This window comes from Mirounga angustirostris, unplaced genomic scaffold, assembly GCF_029215605.1.
Source record: "Mirounga angustirostris isolate CCGP_5_RB_7025 unplaced genomic scaffold, mMirAng1.0.hap1 SCAF_16, whole genome shotgun sequence".
Lineage (NCBI taxonomy): Eukaryota > Metazoa > Chordata > Mammalia > Carnivora > Phocidae > Mirounga > Mirounga angustirostris.
The window spans coordinates 3,903,165-3,924,397 of NW_026991724.1; the positions used below are offsets into that span (position 1 = coordinate 3,903,165).

The 21,233-nt window shown below is 47.2% G+C and overlaps 1 protein-coding gene across 13 annotated transcripts in view; it reads right to left on the reverse strand.

Annotated features, from left to right (window-relative positions):
• The window catches only part of KIAA0513 (KIAA0513 ortholog), a 72,699-nt gene that overhangs the window by 42,678 nt on the left and 8,788 nt on the right, over positions 1-21,233 (reverse strand). For 4 of the 13 annotated variants that reach the window (XM_054511228.2, XM_054511229.2, XM_054511225.2 and 1 more), the window contains exon 1: positions 19,948-20,106. The exons of 3 other annotated variants lie outside the window; for them this stretch is intronic. The gene's annotated coding sequence lies outside the window, so the exon portion shown is untranslated. Of the gene's footprint in view, positions 1-6,677; positions 6,787-7,997; positions 8,128-8,305; positions 8,510-9,706; positions 9,798-19,864; positions 20,107-21,233 lie in introns of those variants that run through there. 6 more of the 13 variants (XM_064581091.1, XM_045890629.3, XM_064581094.1 and 3 more) reach the window with 6 other exon arrangements.

The following is a 21,233-nucleotide window of genomic DNA, read 5'->3' on the forward strand; positions in this document are numbered from 1 at the left end:
CCTGAGGCTCCACGCTCAGCGCTGAGGCTGCTTGAATTTCTGTCTCCAACTCCCTCTGCCCCTCCCCCACCGGCACTCTCTCTCTCAAATAAATCTTTAAAAATAAATACATACACACATACATACTACAGAAAGATCGAAATAACCCCAAAAAAGGTAGCATAAAGGAAATAGTAAAGAACAGAAATCAATGAGCTTGAAAATGAGAATAAACCAATACAACTAAAAATGTCTTCTATCTTAGAGAAGATCATTCAATTTAACCAAGTGAGCCACCCAGGCGCCCGAGAAGATCATTCAACTTAATAACCCTCAAGCAAGATCGATGAAGAAAGAGAGAAGATACAGATCACCAATATCAAGAATAAATGAGGGGAATATCACTAGAGACCCTGTAGACATTAAAAGGATGACAAGAGGGGTTCCTGGGTGGCTCAGTTGATTAAACATCTGACTTTTGACTTTGACTCAGGTCATGGTCTCAGGGTTGTGAGACTGAGCCCCACGTGGAGCCTGCTTGAGATTCTCTCTCTCCCTCTCTCTCTGCCCTCATCTCTCTCTCTTTCCAACTCCCTAAGAATAAATGAATGAATGAATGAATGAATGAATAAATAAATAAATAAGTAAATAAATGGATAATAAGGGCACACATAAAGCCAACAAGCTAGATAAGATGGTTAATTTCAGTTCCTTAAAAATCACAAACTACCTAAATTCACCCAAGATTAAATGGATAATGCATATAGTCCCATAACTATTAAAGAAATTGATAGTTTTGGGGCACCTGGGTGGCTCAGTCGGTTAAGCGACTGCCTTCGGCTCAGGTCATGATCCCAGGGTCCTGGGATCAAGTCCCACATCGGGCTCCCTGCTCTGCGGGGAGCCTGCTTCTCCTTCTCCCCCTCCCCCTGCTGGTGTTCCCTCTCTCACTGTGTCTCTCTCTGTCAAATAAATAAATAAAATCTTTAAAAAAAAAAAAAGAAAGAAAGAAATTGATAGTTTTGAACCTTCCAAAAAGGAAATCTCCATGTCCAGATGCTTTTACTGCAAATTCTACCAAGCATTTAAATAAACACCAATTATACCCAATCTCTCTTTGAAAATGCAAGAGGATGTAACATTTTCCAATTCATTTTATGAGGCCAGTATTACTCTACCAAATCAAACAAAGACAGTACAGTATAAGAAAATGACAAGCCAGAATCCTTCATGGACATAGATGCAGACATGTTAAACATCAGCAAATCAACTACACCAACACACAAAAAGAATAATACATTATGAGCAAGTAGGGTTTATCCTGGGAATATGATGCAAAAATCAAACAATGTGATCCACTACATGGACAGTTTAAAGAACATAGGATCATACTGAGTGATACAACAAAATAGATTTGACAAAATTCAATCCCCATTCATGTTAAAGTTCCCAGCAAATAGGAATAGTAGGGAACTTCTGCAACTTGATAAAGAGCATCTATAAAAACTCTTCACTTGGCATACACAATGGTGAAAGACCGAATGCTTTCCCTAGAATGTTGGGAATAAGGCAAAAATATTGGCTCTCACTACTTCTATTAACACAGTACAACAGGAGTCTTATCTAGTGCAGTAAGGCCAGGGAAAGATATCAAAAGGCACTGAAAAAAATATTGGGAAGAAGAAAATAATCCTGTCTATTCACAGATGACATATTGCCTAAGTAGAAAACCCTAAGGAATATATTTTTTAAGTATTTATTTAAGTAATCTCTACACCCAACGTGGGGCTTGAACTCACAACCCCAAGATCGAGGGTTGCATGCTCCTCTGACTGAGCCAGACAGAGGGCCCCCTAAGGAATCTTTTTCTAAAAAATCTCTAGAACAGCTGACTTTTGCAAATTTGCAAGATACAAAGTTAACACAAATTCAACCATGTTTCTATATATTAGTAATGAACATTTGGAAACTGAAGTTAAAAACAGAATAGCATTTACAGTAACTTGAAAAAAGTAAATACTTAAGCACAAATCTAACAAAACATGTATAGTATTTGTATGCTGAAGACTCCCAAACACTGATGAAAGAATCCAGGGCACCTGGGTGGCTCAGATGGTTAAGTGTCTGCCTTCAGCTCAGGTCACAATCCCAGGGTCCTGGGATCGAGTCCTGCATTGGGGTCCCTGCTCAGTGGGGAACCTGCTTCTCCCTCTCCCTCTACTGCTCCCCCTGCTTGCGCTCTCTCGTTCTGTCAAATAAATAAATAAAATCTTTTTTTTAAAAAAGAAAGAAACCAAAGAAGACTTACTAAAGGAGATACATACTGTGTCTGAGGATTGGAAGACCAAACACAGTAAAGATATGAAGTCTCCCCAAATTGGTATTTCCCAAATTTCACACAGTTCCTATCCCAGAAGGACTTTTTGTAGATATAAACAAGCTTATTCTAAAATTTATATGGATAGACAAAGGAACTAGAATAGCTAAGACAACTTTGAATGAGAAGAATAGAGTTGGAAGAATCACACTTTCTGATTTTAAGACTTACTATGATAGCTATGATAGTCAAGACAGTGTGATGTTGGTGGGTGATAAAAACACAGATCAATGAAAAAGGACAGCTTACAGGTACAGCCAGCTAATTTTTGACAAAGATTCAAAAGCAACTCAATGGAGCAAGGACAGTCATTTTATTTTAATTATTATTATTATTTTTTAGCAATAGTGAAGTTTATTGAATGATAGAGTACAAAGCTCCCAAAGAGGGAGGGGACCCAAGAGGGTTGCCCAAGGATAGTCATTTTAACAAGTAGTGTTGATACAACTGGACATCCATGGGCAAATAGAGATAGAAAGATAGATGTGGGCCGGGGGGAGAGAATAGAGAGATGGATAGAGAGACAGAGAGAGAGAGACAAAGAGAGAAAGATTGGGGTGCCTGGCTTGCTCAGTTGGTGGAACATGGCATGTGACTCTTGATCTTGGGGTTGGTAGTTCAAGCCCCATATTGGGTGCAGAGATTACTCAAAAACAAAATCTTAAAAAAAAAGAGAGAGAGGTAGAGCGATAGATAGGTAAAAAGAATCTGGACCTAACCCTCACATCTTATTTAAAAATGAGTCAAATGGATCACAGACTAAATGTAAAACATAAAACACAAAACTTTCAGGATAAAACAAGGCAAAGAGTTCTTAGACGTTACATCGAAAGCACCATCCATAAAACGAAAAGTTGATATGCTGGACTTCCTAAAAATTAAAAGATTTTGCTGTGTGAAAAACACTGCTACAACAATGAAAAAGCAAGTCACAGACTGGGAGAAAATAGCCGTTGGTCACAGAGCCAACAATGGACTGGTGTCCAGAATGTGGAAAGAACTCTCAAAACATAAAGAAGCAGCAGCCAACTTACTACCAAGGGGAAGGAGGAAAGACACAGCACAAAGACCACGTGGATGGTAAGTCAGCACGGGAAAAGGGGTCAGCATCATCAGCCAACGGGGAAAGGCACATCGAGACCATGACAAGCTACAATTACGCATCCGTTAAAAAGGCTACAATAAAAAATATTGATAGTACCAAGTGCTGACGATGATGCTGAGCACCTGGAACTCTTCATATGTTGCTGGTGGGAATGCAAAATGGTTTGGCAGGTGTTTTTTTTTTTAATAAACTTTTTCATTTTGAAGAGTTTTAAATTTACAGAAAAGTCACAAAGATAGTAGAGAATTCCCACATAACCCACATCAAGTTTCTCCTACTATTAACATCTTATATTAATAAGCCCCATTTGTCACTATTCATGAATCGGTATCGATCCATTCTCAGTAACTGACATCTGTACTTCGTTCCTATTTCCTCAGCTCTTCCCTAATGCCCTTTTTCTGTTCCAGGACCCGGAGTGAGTCATTGTGTCTCCTGAGACTCCTCTCGGCTCTAACAGGTTCTCAGACTTCGCTTGGTTTTGATGACCTTAACCATTCTGAGGAGTATGTGTTGGGTATTTCGTAGAATGTTCCTCAAGTGGGATTTGTCTGACATTTTTCTCCTGGCTAGACTGGGGGTATGGATTTTGGGGAGGAAGACCAGAAGCAAAGTGCCACTGTCACCACGTCATATCAGAGGCATATTCCATCGACCGCACTTCTCACTGCTGACCTTGAGCACCAGCTGAGGGCATAGTTATCAGGCTTCCCCACAGCAGGGTACTCTTTTGTTAATCTCCTCTTCCATCCTATGCTCTTTGGAAGGATGTCACTATGGGCGGCCCCTACTTAAGGAGTGGGTAGTTATGCTCTACCTCCTTCAGGGTAGAGCTCCTACAGACATTATTTGGAATTCTGCATGGGAGATTTGGGTCACCTCTTACAAAGTTAAACATACACTTGTCACACAACCCAGCAATGCCCCTCCGACACACATATTCAAGAGAAACAACAACTTAGGTTCACACAAAAATCTGTACACAAATGTTTCTAGCAACTCTATTCCTAATCATCAAAAAAGGACAACAACCCAATGTCCTTCAACAGGTGGATGAATAAACACTGTGGGGTACCTATACAATGGTCTGTCTACCTCCCAGCAATAAAACCCTACTACATGAAACACCTCGGGTGACCCTCAGACACATTATGGTGTGTGAAAGATGCCATTCTCCAAAGTGTGCCTATGGTATGATTCCATTTATAAGACATGCCCCAGAAGAGGAGTATCAGTGGTCGCCAGGAGTTAGGGATGGGGGTGGGTGTGAACACAAGGGAGAACCCAAGGAGATTTGGGGGGTGATGGAGAAAATGTTTTGTTTCCTAATGGAATGCAGCAGTGCTTGCACGAATCTCTATGTTTTATTTTATTTTTTAAATGAATCTATACATTTTAAAACTCATAGAAATTTACTCCAAGGAAAGGTCAATTTTACCATAGGTTAATTAAAAAGAAAAGAAAGAAAAGAGGTGGAAACAGCCAGCCGAGTTCCCAGAACATAGCAGGGGCTAAGTCAATGATAGTTCCCTTTTTTAAATAAGAAGTTGGGCTCTAGAGACCCAATTCTTCAGCTGCTTGGCTGACGTCAGCCCATCATCCATCCACGCGTCCTAGATTTCTTGGCTTCTCTGTCCACATTTCTCCCAGGTGTCTGTTTGGAGCTACACACCTTTCCTGACAAGCAGGTTCTGAATGTGGGTCCCTGGAGAATGTGGGGCAACCGAGTCAGCCATCGCCTCTCCACCACCAGCTGACCTCAAAGGATGGCGCCGGCCACAGAAAGGCTGTGCCTTCTCTGCTGTTTATGCACTCTCTTGGAAAAGGAATTCTTTCTTTGCCGCATGAGGGAAGCAAAGAACAATCGAGGGTCCAGCAGACAGAGATGGGCCGGAAATGATGAAGGCAGGGGAGAAGGGCCTCCAGTGGGTAAATGGTCCCCATTCTTGCTAGGCAGGGTGGAAGCACAGAAGTGGGTAGTTCTACAATACCAGAGTCCCCAATTTTTCTGTGATTCTTTTCATCTTTTGTGTACACGGAAGAGAGAGTCATGCATGGAAAAAGTAGCCCAGATTAAGTTAGTTTTGTTTTCAAACTAAACAGGTAGAACAGCCACACAGAGCAGGCGTGACTGTAGGGAGGGAAAAGACACATGGCGAGAAAGATTTAATGAGGGAAACCCACAGGCATGACTCCTGCCAGATTCCCTACATGAAGCACAAATAGCCAAAGACCAAAGTGAAGTCAAGGGCAACTCCCTGCATCTGAGAAGCTAGAACACAGCACTGTCAGGTGCAATGGCCTGGCTCACCTCCTGAGGGCTACCCAGCACCTGCCAACGTTTCCTTCTGGACTCCTCCCTAAGTGGATGCCCCTAAAGGATGGGCCTCACCCGTTAGGAGCACAGCCCTGCACCCGAGAGGGGTACAGAAAGCCCAAGCTAGATGTCAGGATCAAGGCTGGGCACGCAAAAGGGCTTGAGCTGATAGAGCCTTGAGCTGATTGCTGGTCGGAGGTGACAATTGTCCATGCAGCCTGAACAGGCTGGAGCACAGCACCCTCCCACCCCCCACACAGGGCAGAACCTGGTCACCTCATCTGAGGTGACAATGACTTAGGATCATTGAATCCTTGAAGTGGAACCCAATTTCCAAACTCCCTCTGTTACATTGTTAAGACAAGGGCATGGGGCATCTGCTTAAGCATCACATATAAGGACTCTCTCTCCCCAAAGAATGGTGCTCACCGACAGCCCTGAGCAGCTGAGACCAGCTGGCTGGCGGTCCTGTCCTCCTCTCCTTCCACTCTGTCATTCCACAGACGTGTCCAGAAGGGCATCTCTGACTGTTACAGACCATTTCCATGACTAGGATTGGAGGATTCCTTTCCTGCTGACCTAGTAATCATGGAGGGAGAGACTGTCTCCAAAGCTCCTGGTAAAGTTGGGGTCTCACTCTTCTGCATCACAATAAAGTAAATGCAGAAGTCAAAGCTCCCCAGTCAGGGTCACAGGGGAGGGGCCTGGTTTCTCAGTCATGGCCTGGAAAGCTTGGGACCTGCCCTGGGTGAAGCAGGAGACCACCATCTCCCCTTCCTGGGGGCCTGCAACCCTGGCGTGCGCTCCGGCCCGGGGTCGCCTCCTTCCTGCAAACCCACACGAGGATCCAGCCTCTTCAGCATGGACTGGACAAAGGCCCTGAGCCACAGAGAACTCACCGAGTGACCTTGAGGGAAAAAGACAGGCCTTCTGTAACCAGGGCTTCCTTCCTTCTGAGCCATTGTGGTTTTAAGGAGACAGAGATGAAAAACTCGCGTGCATGTCTTCCTAAGGGCACAACGGTCCACATAAGACATTTCAGACAATTAGATGTCACCACGATCGGCTCACGGCAGAACAACCCAAGCAAAGAGAACAGAGAATGGCCTGGGAGTCATGCAGGGCAGCACCCTGGTCTTTGGAGGCAATGCGGCCGTAGGGGCGGGGGTCATATTCTCCCTGCTTGTCCACAGCCTGACCCAAACCTCTGCCAGTCGTCAGCCTGTCTCTCCACCCTGGGGCCTGCGCCAGGGACAGTCATACACCGAGGCTCAGGAGAACCAAGGGAGGACTGTGCTGGTTCCTCTGCCAGGACTGCAAAGGAGACAGGACGCCACCCCCGTGGCCTGCTTTGCTTGTTTTCTTTCCTGGAGTGATTTGCCCCATTGCCCAACTGCTGTTCCTTTACTGAGCACATATGAATATCTTCCTCAGATCCCATTCCAGACACTCAGTTTTCACCTGAGAGATCAAGTATGCCTTTTTTTTTTGGACTCAGAATCCCCCAAAACATGACAGGGAGGAAAGGGTTATTTCACCGAGTGCCTCTGGCCAGACCATCCCTGCTAGGTTGTTCCAACGATCAGAAGGGCAGAGAGACAGAGGCAGAAGGACAACAGAGAGGACACACACATACATACACAGGCATGCACCCACGGAGACTCCCTGCCGGACCTAATGACAGGGCATCACGATTCTGCTGAGTGGTCTTAGATGTGACATGACAGGTCTTTCTATCAAACATTTAAAAGATTTTTATACTACCCATTCTAGAAGCTATAGACAATCACATTTTTCTAAAATTTTTCTCCCCTTACAAGTTCGTATTTGAATAAAAGGATGGCATTTTCAGACATCTCGAAACAGTCACTGCTTCTTCCTCTTCCGTGCACGTGTGGGCTGTCCTGCCACACCTGAATGCCTTGGTGTTCCCAGTGGTACGTGCTGCCTAGAAGGTCAGAGCCCCTGCTTCCTCGTCTGCTGCTTTGGTGAATGCGATGGTGCGAGAAAGCCAAGCTGGTTTGGGCTGTTCTTCCATAATGCTAACTATTACTACTATTTAGTACTTGTTAATAGGGAAATGATAATTACCACTAATGTTCATGTGGGCTAAGTCTATTAGAATAGAATCCCCCTTTTACGACTGAAAAAAAGCTTGAAGGCTTAGAAAAGTTAAACAGCTGTGGGCGCCTGGGTGGCTCAGTTGGTTAAGCTACTACCTTCGGCTCAGGTCATGATCCTGGAGTCCCTGGATCGAGTCCCGCATCAGGCTTCCTGCTCAGCGGGGAGTCTGCTTCTCCCTCTGACCCTCTTCCCTCTCATGCTCTCTCTCAAATAAATAAATAAAATCTTTAAAAAAAAAAAAAAAGAAAAGTTAAACAGCTGTCTAAAGCCAGAGAGCCAAAATGAAAGAGTCTGGGTAAACCCAATCAGAGCCAGATGCCACAGCCTTACTGTAATGCAAACTGGTAACTGTGCTAACCTGGGGTGTGGATAAGGACCCTCCAAACAGATGCTGTGGACTCACCCTCTCTTGCCCATCACTACGGAAGAAGACGCAATCCAGGGGTCTCCCTGTTTGGGGGTGATGCAGGCAATGTCTGATTTAGACATTTATTCCACAGCATTTAAAGAGGTTTCCTAATTCCTATTACAGTAGAGATCAGCCAACAAGGAAAGCTCAGCAATGGTCACCCACAAATGCTAGGTTTTCACAGACGTTACTCAGTGTCTAAAGGAAAAAAAAAGAAAACCCTGAACAATCGAAAAGTAACACTAATAGAGGAGATGCCTGCAAAGGAGTGGGAACAAAACAGTTATCCCTAAATAATTCTAGACGCTGTTTAACTCAAATAAAATCCCATGATGTTAGAGTTGGATGAGACTTGAGATTTCCGGAGGATGGTGGGGGTTGGCAGACAGACAAGGGAGGCACGGGGGAAAGGCACAGACTCACGGAAGTAGCTGTGACGGAGTGATGTCAAGGCAGCAAAGCGGTTCATCTAGAGCCCACACAGCTGCATCCAGAGCCCATGCTTTCTGCCCACAGCATCACCAAATGGGTAAAGGAGAACCAGGGAAAATGGTCACTCTCGTCCCTGGACTGGTGTGTCATCTCCCGGTTCAGGGCCACGTCCTGGAATGTCACCGCCTTAGGCCAAAGAATGTGGCTGCTGCTTCCCTTTTCTTCACTGATGGTGGCAGTACCGACGTGGACAGGTGAATGGTGTTATTTTGTAAAACTCAGGTCATTCGTTGGACAAACATGTATTAAGCCCCTACCATGTCGTGGGGACTGCAGTAAGTCCTGGGGGTACAAGGAACAACAGGGTACGGGGCCTTCCTTTCCCCAACACGATCGAGGGAGGGACAGATATAAGGAAATGATCACAGGGACATCACGAGGGCCGTAATTCCAGGACGCAGATGTCAGCGGGAGCCCAGAAGGAGGAGCGCTCCATTCTGCCCAGGGAGACTTTAAAGACTGCATTCCTGGGGTTGAATCTAGTAGAAGCCGGCCGCTCAGACTAGGGAAGATACTCCAGAGAGAACAGCATGAAGCGGAAGGCAGTAGATTCCCTGGACACCGATAACACAGTCGCATTCAGACCTCGCTGGAGAGTCGCGAGGGACGACAAATATTGATCACCAAGTCTGGTACAAGTTCAGTTTGTATTTGCAAGTACAGCTGACTCTTGAACCACGGTTGGGGGGTGACCCCCCCACACACAGTTGAAAATCTGCATATAATTTCTGACTCCCCAAAAACCTAACTCCTGATAACCCACTGGCGACCAGAAGCCTTACCAATGATGTAAACAGTCTACTAACATGTGTTTTATGTTACGTGTATTACATATTCTAGTCTTACAATAAAGCAAGCTAAAGAAAGCAGTATTTAGAAAATTGTAAGAGGAAATACACTTACGACACGGTACTGTATTATCTGCATATAAGCAAGCCGTGCAGCTCAAACCCGTTGAACCTGCTGTTCCAGAGTCAACTGTATTCCCCAAAACCTGAAAATCGAAACGTACAATTGTTTTTCTACCCCCAATAATATGGGAGCCAAATTCTCTTATCTTAGGGGGCCTTAATGTATAACAAGAATTAAAATGCACATAATTCGGGCGCCTGGGTGGCTCAGTTGGTTAAGCAACTGCCTTCGGCTCAGGTCATGATCCTGGAGTCCCGGGATCGAGTCCCGCATCGGGCTCCCTGCTTGGCAAGGAGTCTGCTTCTCCCTCTGACCCTCCCCCCTCTCATGTGCTCTCTCTCATTCTCTCTCTCAAATAAATGAATAAAATCTTTTAAAAAAAATAAAATAAAATGCACATAATTCTGTGCTCCAATCCTGCTTTGGAGTGTAAATAAGGATTTTTTACAAGCGTATTTGGCAGATGTTTCCTTGCACGTAACTGAAAAGAAATCAGGTTCAGGTGCTGCCCTGGTCAGAAGGTAACTAAACAGCTGTCAGGGGGCACTTCAAGTGTATTGATCCGCGGTTCTGAGGACACAGGCTCTTCCAGATGTCTTCCCTGCAGAATTCTAACTCCCAGTTTAAAAGGGAAGCTAATTTTCTTTCCTCTCAAATGCTTTAGCTGAAGGCCGTTTTGTTCCCAGTCTACCCTTTTAGGAAAAGAGCTGATAAACAGAGGCAGGTTTAGCCTGAGAGAGAGAAGGGCATGAAAAGATGGGGTCTGCAGAGAATCTGTCAAGTTTCCAGAGACTAATAACCTTCCTGACATTATCAGAGGCGACTCAGAAACGCCACAAATGTTGGCATCACGCTAATCTACAGCAGGGCCAACCTACCCAGCACTTTCGGGCTGGGTCAGTCTTTGCAGTGAGGGCTGTCCTCTGTGGGCACAGCAAGATGTGTGGCGATTATCTCTGGTCTCTCCGCACCGATGTGAGAAACACCCCCAAGTTGTGACAATCAAAAATGTCTCTGGATGCTTCCCCCAGTTGAAATCTCTGATCCGTTTTAACTCCGAGCAGCAAACAACACCAAAGAATCTCAATCCTGTTAACTGGTTCCTAGTGAAAACCCTTCTCTCTTTGGTTATCATCGTACCCCCCCAAAACAAACCCAATAAAAGTGATCACAGGAGACCTTAAACAGTATCTAAGTCTGTATATGAAACAGTTAATATTATTGGTCATGGGAAACCCTGTGCATTGAATTCCCCTGATTACAACAGGCTCCAAATGGCACTGGCTACTTAGTTGCCCCTGGAGGTTAGGCGGATGTGGTGTGTCTCATTCATTCTGCCATAGGTTCATACCGTCATTCAACAAATATTGTGTGTTCACAGCGTACAGGCATTGTTTCAGAAGAGTAAGACAAACAAAAGCCTAGCCCTCAGGGAGCTTATGTTCTGGTCGGAGAACAAAGAGACCATTACAGTCCGTCTAAGTGCTGTGAATAACATAAAGCTCAATGGGTTAGAGCTATGCTGTCCTATAGAGTAGCCACTGGCCACAAAGGAGTATGAAGCCCATGAAATGTGGCCCATTTAAGTTGAGCTGTGCCGACCGCACCAGATTTCAGACTTAGCACAAAACGAGAATGTAAAATGTCTCGTTAATAATTTTTATATTGATTAGATGTGGAAATGAGATTTTGGATATACTGGATTAAATAAAATCCATGATAAAAATTAATTTTGCCTGTTCTCTTTACTTGTTTAGTGTGGCTACCAGAAACTTAATACAATGCATGCGGCTCACCCCATACTTCCATTGGGCAGTGCTGGGCCAGAGAAACCAGATGGAGGTGGGGAGCCCCTTCAGCCTGAGAAGCCAGGGAGGGTCACTCTAACATCTGGAGGACCAGCATCCCAGCCCGAGGAAATGGCAAATTCACGGCTCTGCAGTGGGAATGAACCTGGCCCATTAAAGCAACAGTGAGGGTGTATGGGTCCGTGGGGTAGACACAGGGAGGGAGGGAAGGAGCTGAGGATGGCAGGGCTGCGGGCCAGGCGCGAGGTAGGGGCTCAGAGGCCAAGCTAAGGGGTTGGGGCTTCATCCCAGGAGCCATGGGAGAGCACTGGAGGGTTTGCCTCAGGGGAACATCATGACCTCATTTATGCTTTACCAAGATGCTACACTCTGGTGGTTGTGTGGAGAAAGGACTGGCATTCAAGCAAGAACAGAAGCAGGACCACCAGGAGGGAGGCATCAACCTCGTGGGACCCCTCAAGCTTTTGGCCACTCTGGGTCAGCTGGCGGGGTTACTTAGAAGAGGATGGGAAGGGCGCCTGGGTGGCTCAGTCGGGTTGAGCAGCCGATTCTTGGTTTCCACTCAGGTCGTGATCTCACGGGTTGTGGGGCCAAGCCCCGCGTATGGCTCTATGCTCAGCAGGGAGTCTGCTTCTCCCCTTCTCCCTCTGCCCCTCCCCCCAATTTGAGAGAGAGAGAGAGAGAGAGTGTGTGTGTGTGTGAGAGAGCGCGCGCTCTCTCTCACACACACTCACACTCTCTCTCTCTCTCTCAAATAAATAAATAAATCTTTAAAAACAAAAAGAAGAGGATAGGAGATGACATCAGAGATGCTACTTCTTTCCCATAGGATAGATAGGTCTGGTTAATTCAACTTACATTAAAATTTTGATTATATATAATACCTCTTTCCACCACAAGAGCAGGTAAATGAAGTTTGTTTTTTTTAAGAAAGAGAAAGAGTGCAAGGTGGAGGGAGGGAGAGGGAGAGAATCTTAAGCAGACTCCCTGCTGAGTGCAGAGTCCAATGCAGGGATTGATCCCACAACCCTGAGATCAAGACCTAAGCCAAAGCTAAGAGTCAGATGCTTAACCAACTGAGCCACCCTGGCGCCCCTGAAGTATTTTTTTTTATTATCCAAATCGAGCATCAGGATTCTCAGAGCCATCCTGCTGCTTAATGAAGTTCAGCTAACCTGCCTCCTCGCAGAGTAGGGAGGGTGTTAGACTAGCTTTCCTCTGTTAACTGGTTTCCTATTTCCTTGTACCACCGCACTAATGAAGTTTTTAAAACTGGGGGGTTTTAGGTTTATCATTGTTTTGGTCTCATTTAATGCACTTAAGTATGAATGCAAGAATGAAGTCATTCTTGCTACTTTACTATTAACTCAAAATTTGGTTTTCTTCTCTCATGAGGCTTTCACCCCTTTTAATTGGGCCCTATTTTTGCATCTCAGCCTCCTGGGTTCACCCCTAAGTCCCCTAACTCAGAAGTGCTGGCAAACAACAGTCCTCTAAGCTCATCTGCTCTGGTATTTTCCATTTACTGTTTGCTCTACTGTTGCTAGATCCTCGTTTTTCCCCTAGCTCACTGGTCACTTTTGCCACTGGTGAGTCATTTGCTCTGAGTCATGCCTGGCTGTGATGCAAAGGCCAGGAAAATGCCTCAGGACACACACCTGGTTTATGAAAGGACGTCACTGAGGAATATGGTGTTTTCCTAAGTGGATCCAGTAATTAACTGAAAAAAAAAAAAATCCCCCTTTCTCCCTTTTCTCCCCCCCTCCAAATCTGCCATTTCCCTCAGCATTTGCTGGAGACTATTCCTATTGTGGAACGAATCTTGGTCATTCGTCTTGGACCGTGAGAGGCAAGAGAACGTTTCTGGAATGAGCCCAGAAAACCCCTGAGGATGAAAGCAGGTCCTTCTTATGTAACGTCCTTGCTCTATTGAACAGCACCAACCTCACACACAGGCCACATGTGAGTCACTCTTCCTCTCGAGAGCTAGGAAGACACTGTTCTACACGGGATCATTACACCACACACAGATGAGAACCGTAGACAGCGGGCAGGTTCCTCTCCGCGCCTCAGATTTCTCATCTGTGAACTGGGGACGGCACCGGCAGCTACCCGGGAGTGTTCTTGCGGGGGTTAGCATGATGACTCCAGAGAGCGCTGAGCACACTGCTGGGTACGCCAGAGCAAAGCCAATCAGCATGACCTGTCACAGCAACACACCCCCTCGGGAGCACAAGTGTCCCTCCCACCTTTCTCCCCCAGAATGCTCTGCACTGGCCTCCCTTCAGGGCTAACCCTGATGGTAAAGGAACTGGACTCTGAGAACCACCCCAGGAATACAAGCATTCTACCCACCCTCTGGCCTCAGAACCACACATTTTACATCACATACTCATTCCTTCTGAGCACTTTCCCTCCAAATATAAAACTCGTGGCAGAGGAGCTCGTCATCAACTCCTAACACGTGGGAATGCATCAGCCCATCAGGTCCCCACGGAAGGGGTTCTGAAAAGGCAGCAGAAGGAAGAATGGAAGGCAGGGATGTAAGCAGAGGCTTCGAGGTCTGTGAGAGGAGGTGGCACTCGGGGACATTAAAGGGGACAGCAGATCTAGAAGGAGATGGAGGAAACTGGGGGTGATGGGTGCCCCTGGGGAGGGGACTGGGAAGCTGGAGGGGGCAGGGAAGGCAGAGGCAGGAACTGCTCTTCACTGGACATCTTTTTCTTACCATCCGAATTCTGTACCATCTGCATGTATTACCTTGTCCAAAAATTCATTACATTAAATAAAGGAGGGATTATCTCTCTCCCTTAATAAGGCGAGACAGAGCCAGAAATGAAAAGGCCTCAAAAGCAAAGGTGTGAGTCATTTCGGATGTTTCGCTGGCAGCCTGCCCTGCTCTCGTGCACTCCCCCAACCCCAGGCCCCAAAATGCAAAGTTTCCCCGTGAATTCCTGGATGGCTCATTCTTGGAACACCAGCAATATTTTTTCGGGGTCATAGCCCAAGACACTAAAACCCAGAACTCTTAAAGCCTTATGGAAAAGCCCCTGTGAATCCCTGGGAAAGCCCAACAGGGGGAAACACAACTTCTCCTAATCCTATAGGGCCCATCAGAGCTGGCCACGCGAGGCTTGGTGTTGGCAGGGTGAGGCTCACATGCACCATTTACCTCACCGTGGGACGTCAAGGGGCCATGCCTCCCCTACAAGGACAGGGTAAAGCAAACCGCCGAGGAAGGAAATAATCCCTCAAGGGCTCCGGCAGAGCACTCGGACAAATCCCACATCCTACCCTGGCCTTGCGCCACTAGTAAGACCCCTCCGGTAGCAGGCGGGGGAGGCCACGGGCCTTGCAATCTGACACAAGAGACTCATCTTGTCCTCTTGACCTTGGGCAAGTCACTCAATTGCTCAGACCCCTGGCCTCCTCACTTTGGCACATGCAGATCACCACTTAGCTTGCAAGTTGTAAAGAGCACAATGCTTCATGTAAAAATACCCAAATCCACGTCATTATCCCTAAAGAGAATGCAGCACCTCCTTCCAGTCTTTCCCTTTAAAATGTCACTGGATCCGGGTGCCTGGGTGGCTCAGTCAGTTAAGCGACTGCCTTCGGCTCAGGTCATGATCACAGGGTGTGGGATCGAGCCCCACATCGGGCTCCCTGCTCAGTAGGAAGCCTGCTTCTCCCTCTCCCTCTGCTGCTCCCCCTACTTGTGCTCTCTTGCTCTCTCTGTCAAATAAATTAAAAATCTTAAAATGTCACTGGATCTTGAAGTTAGAAGGTGTTATGCATTGAACTGTGTCCCCTAAAAAGATATGTTGAAGTCCTAACCCCCAGAATCTGTGAACGTGACCCTATTTGGAAACAGGGCCTTTGTAGATGTAATTAGTTACGTTACAATAAAGTCATAATGGAATATGACCAACTTGATGGCGTCCTTACATAAGAAAAGAAACAGACCCCCCCCCACACACACACGCAAAGGGAGAGGGAGGCCATGTGACCATAGAGGCAGAGACTGGAGTGATGCAGGCTTCAAGCCAAGGAATACGAGGGTTGCTGGAGACCACCAGAGGCTGGGAGAGAGGCATGAACCAGTTCTCCCTCTGAACCTCCAAGAAGGAATCAACCCTGCCGGCACCTTGACTTTGGACTCCTGGTCTCTAAAACAGTGGGAGAATAAACAGATGTTGTTTAAGCCACCCTGGTTGTGGTACTTTGTTACAGCAGCCCCGGGAAAGAAGTACAGTACGTTATCTGCTTTCCTATCTATCTAGAGCTTGAATTGTCTTGCTCAATGGCCGGCTAGTCAGCCGATGTCTGACTGTCCCCAGTACAAGAAAACTAACTGGGTAGCTACGAAGGCAGCTATCCCTCCCATCTCTGAAAAGGTCTGACTGTCATTAAAATCATTCATTCAACAAATATTTATTGAGAAACTATATGCCAGGCACTCTTTGGGGGTACTGCTGATACAGTGGTAAATGGGCAGCAGACAATAAAAGCTTCCTCAAAGAAGATCATTTCTGATATTGTTATGAAGGAAATAAAACACTATAATATAATAAAGTGGATGGGTTGGGGACCAGGAAGAAGCTATTTTAGTTGTCAGGAAAGTTCTAAGGATGTGACCTTAGAGCACTCACTTGAATGACAGGGAGCCAGCCAACGGAAAATCTGGCAAAATGAAAAGCCAATGCAAAGGCCCTGAGGCAGAGTGAACTGGATGTACTCAAGGCACAAGAAGAAGGTGGGCTTTTTATAAGAGAGTGGTAACTCATGAAGCTGCAGAAACAAGAAAGGGCAGCTAGCACTCATCTAGCATCCCAAGTAGAACACAGTGAGAAGTCTGATTTCAATCCCCAGAGTATTGGGAAGCCCCTGGGGAGAGGTATGAGTCAACCCATAGTTTTTAAAAGATTACTGGCATGATAACGTTCTTAAAACTAAAATCTCCCTGGGGTGCCTGGGTGGCTCAGTTGATTAAGCATCTGCCTTTGGCTTGGGTCATAATCCTAGGGTCCTGGGATTGAGCCCTGCATCAGGCTCCCTGCTCAGCAAGGAGTCTGCCTCTCCCTCTCCTTTCGCCCCTTCCCCTGCTTGTGCTCTCTCTCTTGCTCTTTGTCTTGCAAATGAATAAGTAAAAATCTTTAAAAAAAAACAAAAACAAAACTAAATCAAAATCTTCCTAACTATAACTTGCGTCCTTTGGTTCTTGGGCCATTATAGAACAAGTTTATTAATGACAGCCCTGAACCTTCTGTGACCATGGCTCCCCAGATTCTCAGGCTTACCAGCTATAATTCACTCATCCCTGTAGCAATTTCCAATGAATATTCTTGATTTTTTTTCCTATGTCCTTTTTAAATGTGATGTCCAGAAAAGAACACAATACTCTAAGCATGGAGTTGTATATTGGAACTGTCATCTTTCTCATTCAGATCTATACATCTATTGCTGTGCCCTAAAATTGTCTTGGATTTTAATTCTGTTTTGTACCACTGCCCACTGAAACATATCTCAGATAACCTCCCCCGAAGTCCTTTTCAAGATCTAGATGTCCAGATCTAGAAAGTGGGATTAAAGCGTGTTCTTCTCTAATGAGAACAGCTGTGACCTGGTTAAAAAAAAAAAAAAAAAAAAAAGGTGTCACCATAACCCGGACAATGCCAGGTTATAGAATGCTGCATCCAATAAACAAAACTACTGGGGCAGCTCCCCACGTTTCACAACCACTACACTTTTCTTCCGGGAGGAGGACAAGGAAAACTCTAAGGGCAAGTTTCCCTAGAATTGCTTTGTTCTCTTGCATCACAGCTGAAGACACCTAGACTATTTGGAAACACCAAGCAATTGAGCAAGAGGCTCCTTGCAAGCATACTTCCTACTAGATTTCTCCAAGACGGATAAACAAATCTGAGTAGACGTAGACTCTCTCAGGCTTGGGTGGAGGAAGTGGTGAAGTTGGAGCTGCACCAGGGAGCTGAGCGGACTTAGTGAAGAGGCAAGTGGTGGGAGAGAAGGATGCTTTGCCCGCGGATGCTGGCGTCCTCGGATGCGCTGTAATCTGTCCTATCCTTCCCATATCCCATTCCATAGGCTGATGACAGACTATTGCATCCGGCTGACACCAGATGGCTAGGTTTATCCTTTTGCTTCGCTCCCTAGGACCTAAGTGACTCCGGGCACTCGCTTAGCCTCAGTTCTCTCATCTGTGACATGGGAGTGTTAACACCACCTATCACTCCAAGTTTATGGTGAAGCTAAATTGAGATTTTGTGCACAAGCCCTTTGTAAATTACTCTGTCACGTAAAAGTGAGGGGTTATTATGAGCAACAGGATTTTACTCCTCCCTTTGTGTATTTTTCCTGCTGCCGGTTGAATTTTCATGATCTTTTTTTTAATCTTCCCAGGTTGTTTTGATGTTTCTTTTAACCTGATTATTTTCTTTTTTTGAGGGACGAGGCAGCGAGTGGGCTAGCAAGCGAGCGAGAGAGAAGCGTATAGCATGACTCATTCCATTCTAAACCTTTCTTGGGATTGTCCTAAAAGATGTCCTCTCTTGGGGTACCATAAGGCAATTTACCCCTGAAGAACCAAAATTAACTGTCATCCAAAGAGAATCACTATTCTCTACTCTCTGGAATTCTGTAGCAAATTAAAGGTTTCTGGCTTACTAATGTCACCCAGTAGTAGCTTTTCACTGCCTTTAGTCGTCACATTCTCAAATAACACAAACCACCTTCACGTTAACTGACACTGCCATACAAAAGACACACACTACAAAAAAAAAAAAAAAAGGGAATGTATCCCAGAACCATACAAGAGGCTAGAGATAATCTGTAATCACTAAGAGCGCCTATCTGTGTGTCCTCAGTCATCTTCATTTCTTTTAGGGAAAAAGAAAATCTCATGAGTCAATTTTTTCATTGTGAGCTGATCTCAAAAGCCTTTCGCCCTGTGCTTCAGATGCGTGAGCAATCCTATTTCTTTTTTTTTTTAAAGATTTATTTATTTATTTATGTGAAAGAGCGAGAATGAGAGAGAGACAGAGTACATGAGAGGGGGGAGGGTCAGAGGGAGAAGCAGACTCCCCGCCGAGCAGGGAGCCCGATGTGAGACTTGATCCCAGGACTCCAGGATCATGACCTGAGCCGAAGGCAGTCGCCTAACCAACTGTCATCCCAGGCGCCCCGAGCAATCCTATTTCTGAACAACATTAAAAAAGTGACAGTGGAAGGGAGAGACTCTGAACAAAGAGAAAACATAAACTTCCAAATGGGAAGATGTAAAAGACCAAGGAGGAGCGCTCCTGCGTAACCAGTCAAAATCATTCTTTTTTTCTTTGCTCAATTCCCTGTTCGATATCTTGGCTGCCCTGGTTTAGGTTCCCAGAGGGGGTCCCTCTCATGAAATGACTCTGAAACAGTAGCATTAGGTGACAATGGCCTGGGCGGCAGCCTGGTCCTGACAGCTGTCTGTGTGCCTCCACCACTGACTCACCGCAGGGACAACCTCCACATCAGGGCGCCTCACCTGGGCCAGCTCAGAGGCAAGTTCCTGCTCAGTCTGCAGGTCGGCACCCTTGCCCCACACTTAACCACAGAGTTAGACGAGCTGGCCATGGCTAGTGCCCACTGCAAAGTCGTTCTCTGAGATCCAACCAAGGTGCAACCTAGGGAAGCACAAACCCGGTACCGGCGGGAAAAGGCACCCAGCTCCAGGAAGACCGCCTCCTGTCCTATCCGATTCCCCCGGGGCCACTGGTTCCGTCTGCCCTGAGCCAGCTGTTCTAAACCAGCTGCTAACAGGGCGCCCGTGAAGCTGTGCCCTCTGCAAACCTCTTTGCTTACTGACCCGTCCGGAGGATGGGGGGCCCCTGGGAAGGCACGGGTGGAGTTGACGGGCGGCCCCCAGTCCAGAGCCCTTTCTCCCTCACCCCATACCCCACCCGTCTGCCACTCCGAGCAGAGAGGCAGCAAACTTGCACCTGAACACACAGCACGACTTGGCAAATGTCTTTCCCATCCTGGTTCCAGGCACCCCCTCCCCAGCATGCCCTTCCAGGAGTCTGGGGGTTCTTCCTCCCCCAAGACCGAGGAGTCGACTCCACCCCAAAGCCACCTGGCGACACCATCTGCCACCAGGGGGTGGGGACCCCTCGTCCATCGCCCCCCCAGGTATTGCACTGCCCCCCACACCGCGGGCTCTCGGCTTCCCTTCCACCTCCGCACCCCCAGCTCGCGCGGACCCTGCAAAAGCCCCCGAGGCCCCGACCCCCAACCCGACCCCGCGTCATCCCACGGCCCCCTCCCTCCACCCACGGCCCCTCACCCGCCGGCCCTCGGAGAGCCCCGCGCCGCCCGGACAAGTGACGCGTTTTCCCCCTCCGGGGCGCCGGCGGGAGCCTCTCTCACCGCGGCGGGCACCGGCCGACGGGTCGGACCTGGGAGCGAACGGCTGCTTCCCGGCTCGGCGCTGCGGCCACTGCGCGGGCCTGAGAGCCGGGTCCTTCCGAGGCGCCAGCTGCGCGAGCTGTCAGTCAGGAGGCCGTGCCCGCCCCCCCGCCGGCGCCGCCTGCGCAAGCGCGAGAGTGGCCCCGCCCCTCCCCACGGGGGTGGACCGAGCGCGGGTCACGTGACGGGCCGGGGCGGGGCGGCTGCTCGTGGCCTGGATGTCAGGGTTCCCGCCCCCGTCGCGGATCTCTCGGTACCCGGACTGTCCCTGCGCGGGAAGTCTGGTCCCACCGTCCCCGGGAGCACGCTCGGACACCTCCGGTGGATCGCTGTTACGGAAAGCCGTGGAACCCGGTCTCCTGGATCTGCTCAGAACTAGGGTTTCCCCGGGGAACAGTTGGGTGGGATGGGCGGTTCTGCGAGCACAGGACAGGGGTATTTGGTGATTTGGGTCGGGAGACCTGGGGCAGCCCTGGCCGGGAGCCGGGGAGTAAGGCCGGTTCTGGTTGCTTCCGGGCCCTGAGTGTCTCCACCTTTAACACAAAGATGCCATTTGCCATTTCCTGCCCTCCTATTCCAGGGATAGGGTGGAGTCTTGACGTTAACAACACCCTTTCAAAATAAGTCAGGTAAGGAAGCATAGTATAGAATGGCAATTTATTTTTTGAAAGGGGGAATCTTAAAAAGCTGATAGATCCCACCTCGCCTGCACCGAAAGTTCTAGGCTAGTCTGCATCTTTTCAGCAAATGCAGTAAACAACTTTCAGGCTTCCTCCACACCTCTAAAATTTAAAAAAAGAGGGGCGCCTGGGTGGCTCAGTTGGTTAAGCGACTGCCTTCGGCTCAGGTCATGATCCTGGAGTCCCAGGATGGAGTCCCGCATCGGGCTCCCTGCTCGGCGGGGAGTCTGCTTCTCCCTCTCATGCTCTCTGTCTCTCATTCTCTCTCGCTCAAATAAATAAATAAAATCTTTAAAAAAAGAAATAAAAAAATAAAATAAAATAAAATTTAAAAAAAGAAAAGAAAAGGTTAAAAAAATAGGAGTGTCTCCTATGGAAGCTTTTTTTCAGTTCTGGAGGAAGGAAGTATAGAAACATAAACTGACACCCACTCCCAATAATTTGGGGGTTATGTCAAACTTGGCCCTAGCACCAGCAAAATAGAGAGTATGATCCCATAGAGTGGGCTTACATTTCCAAACAGGTTTCCAGAGCTGCATTACAGAGCTCTAGGGCTCCTTCTGGTGG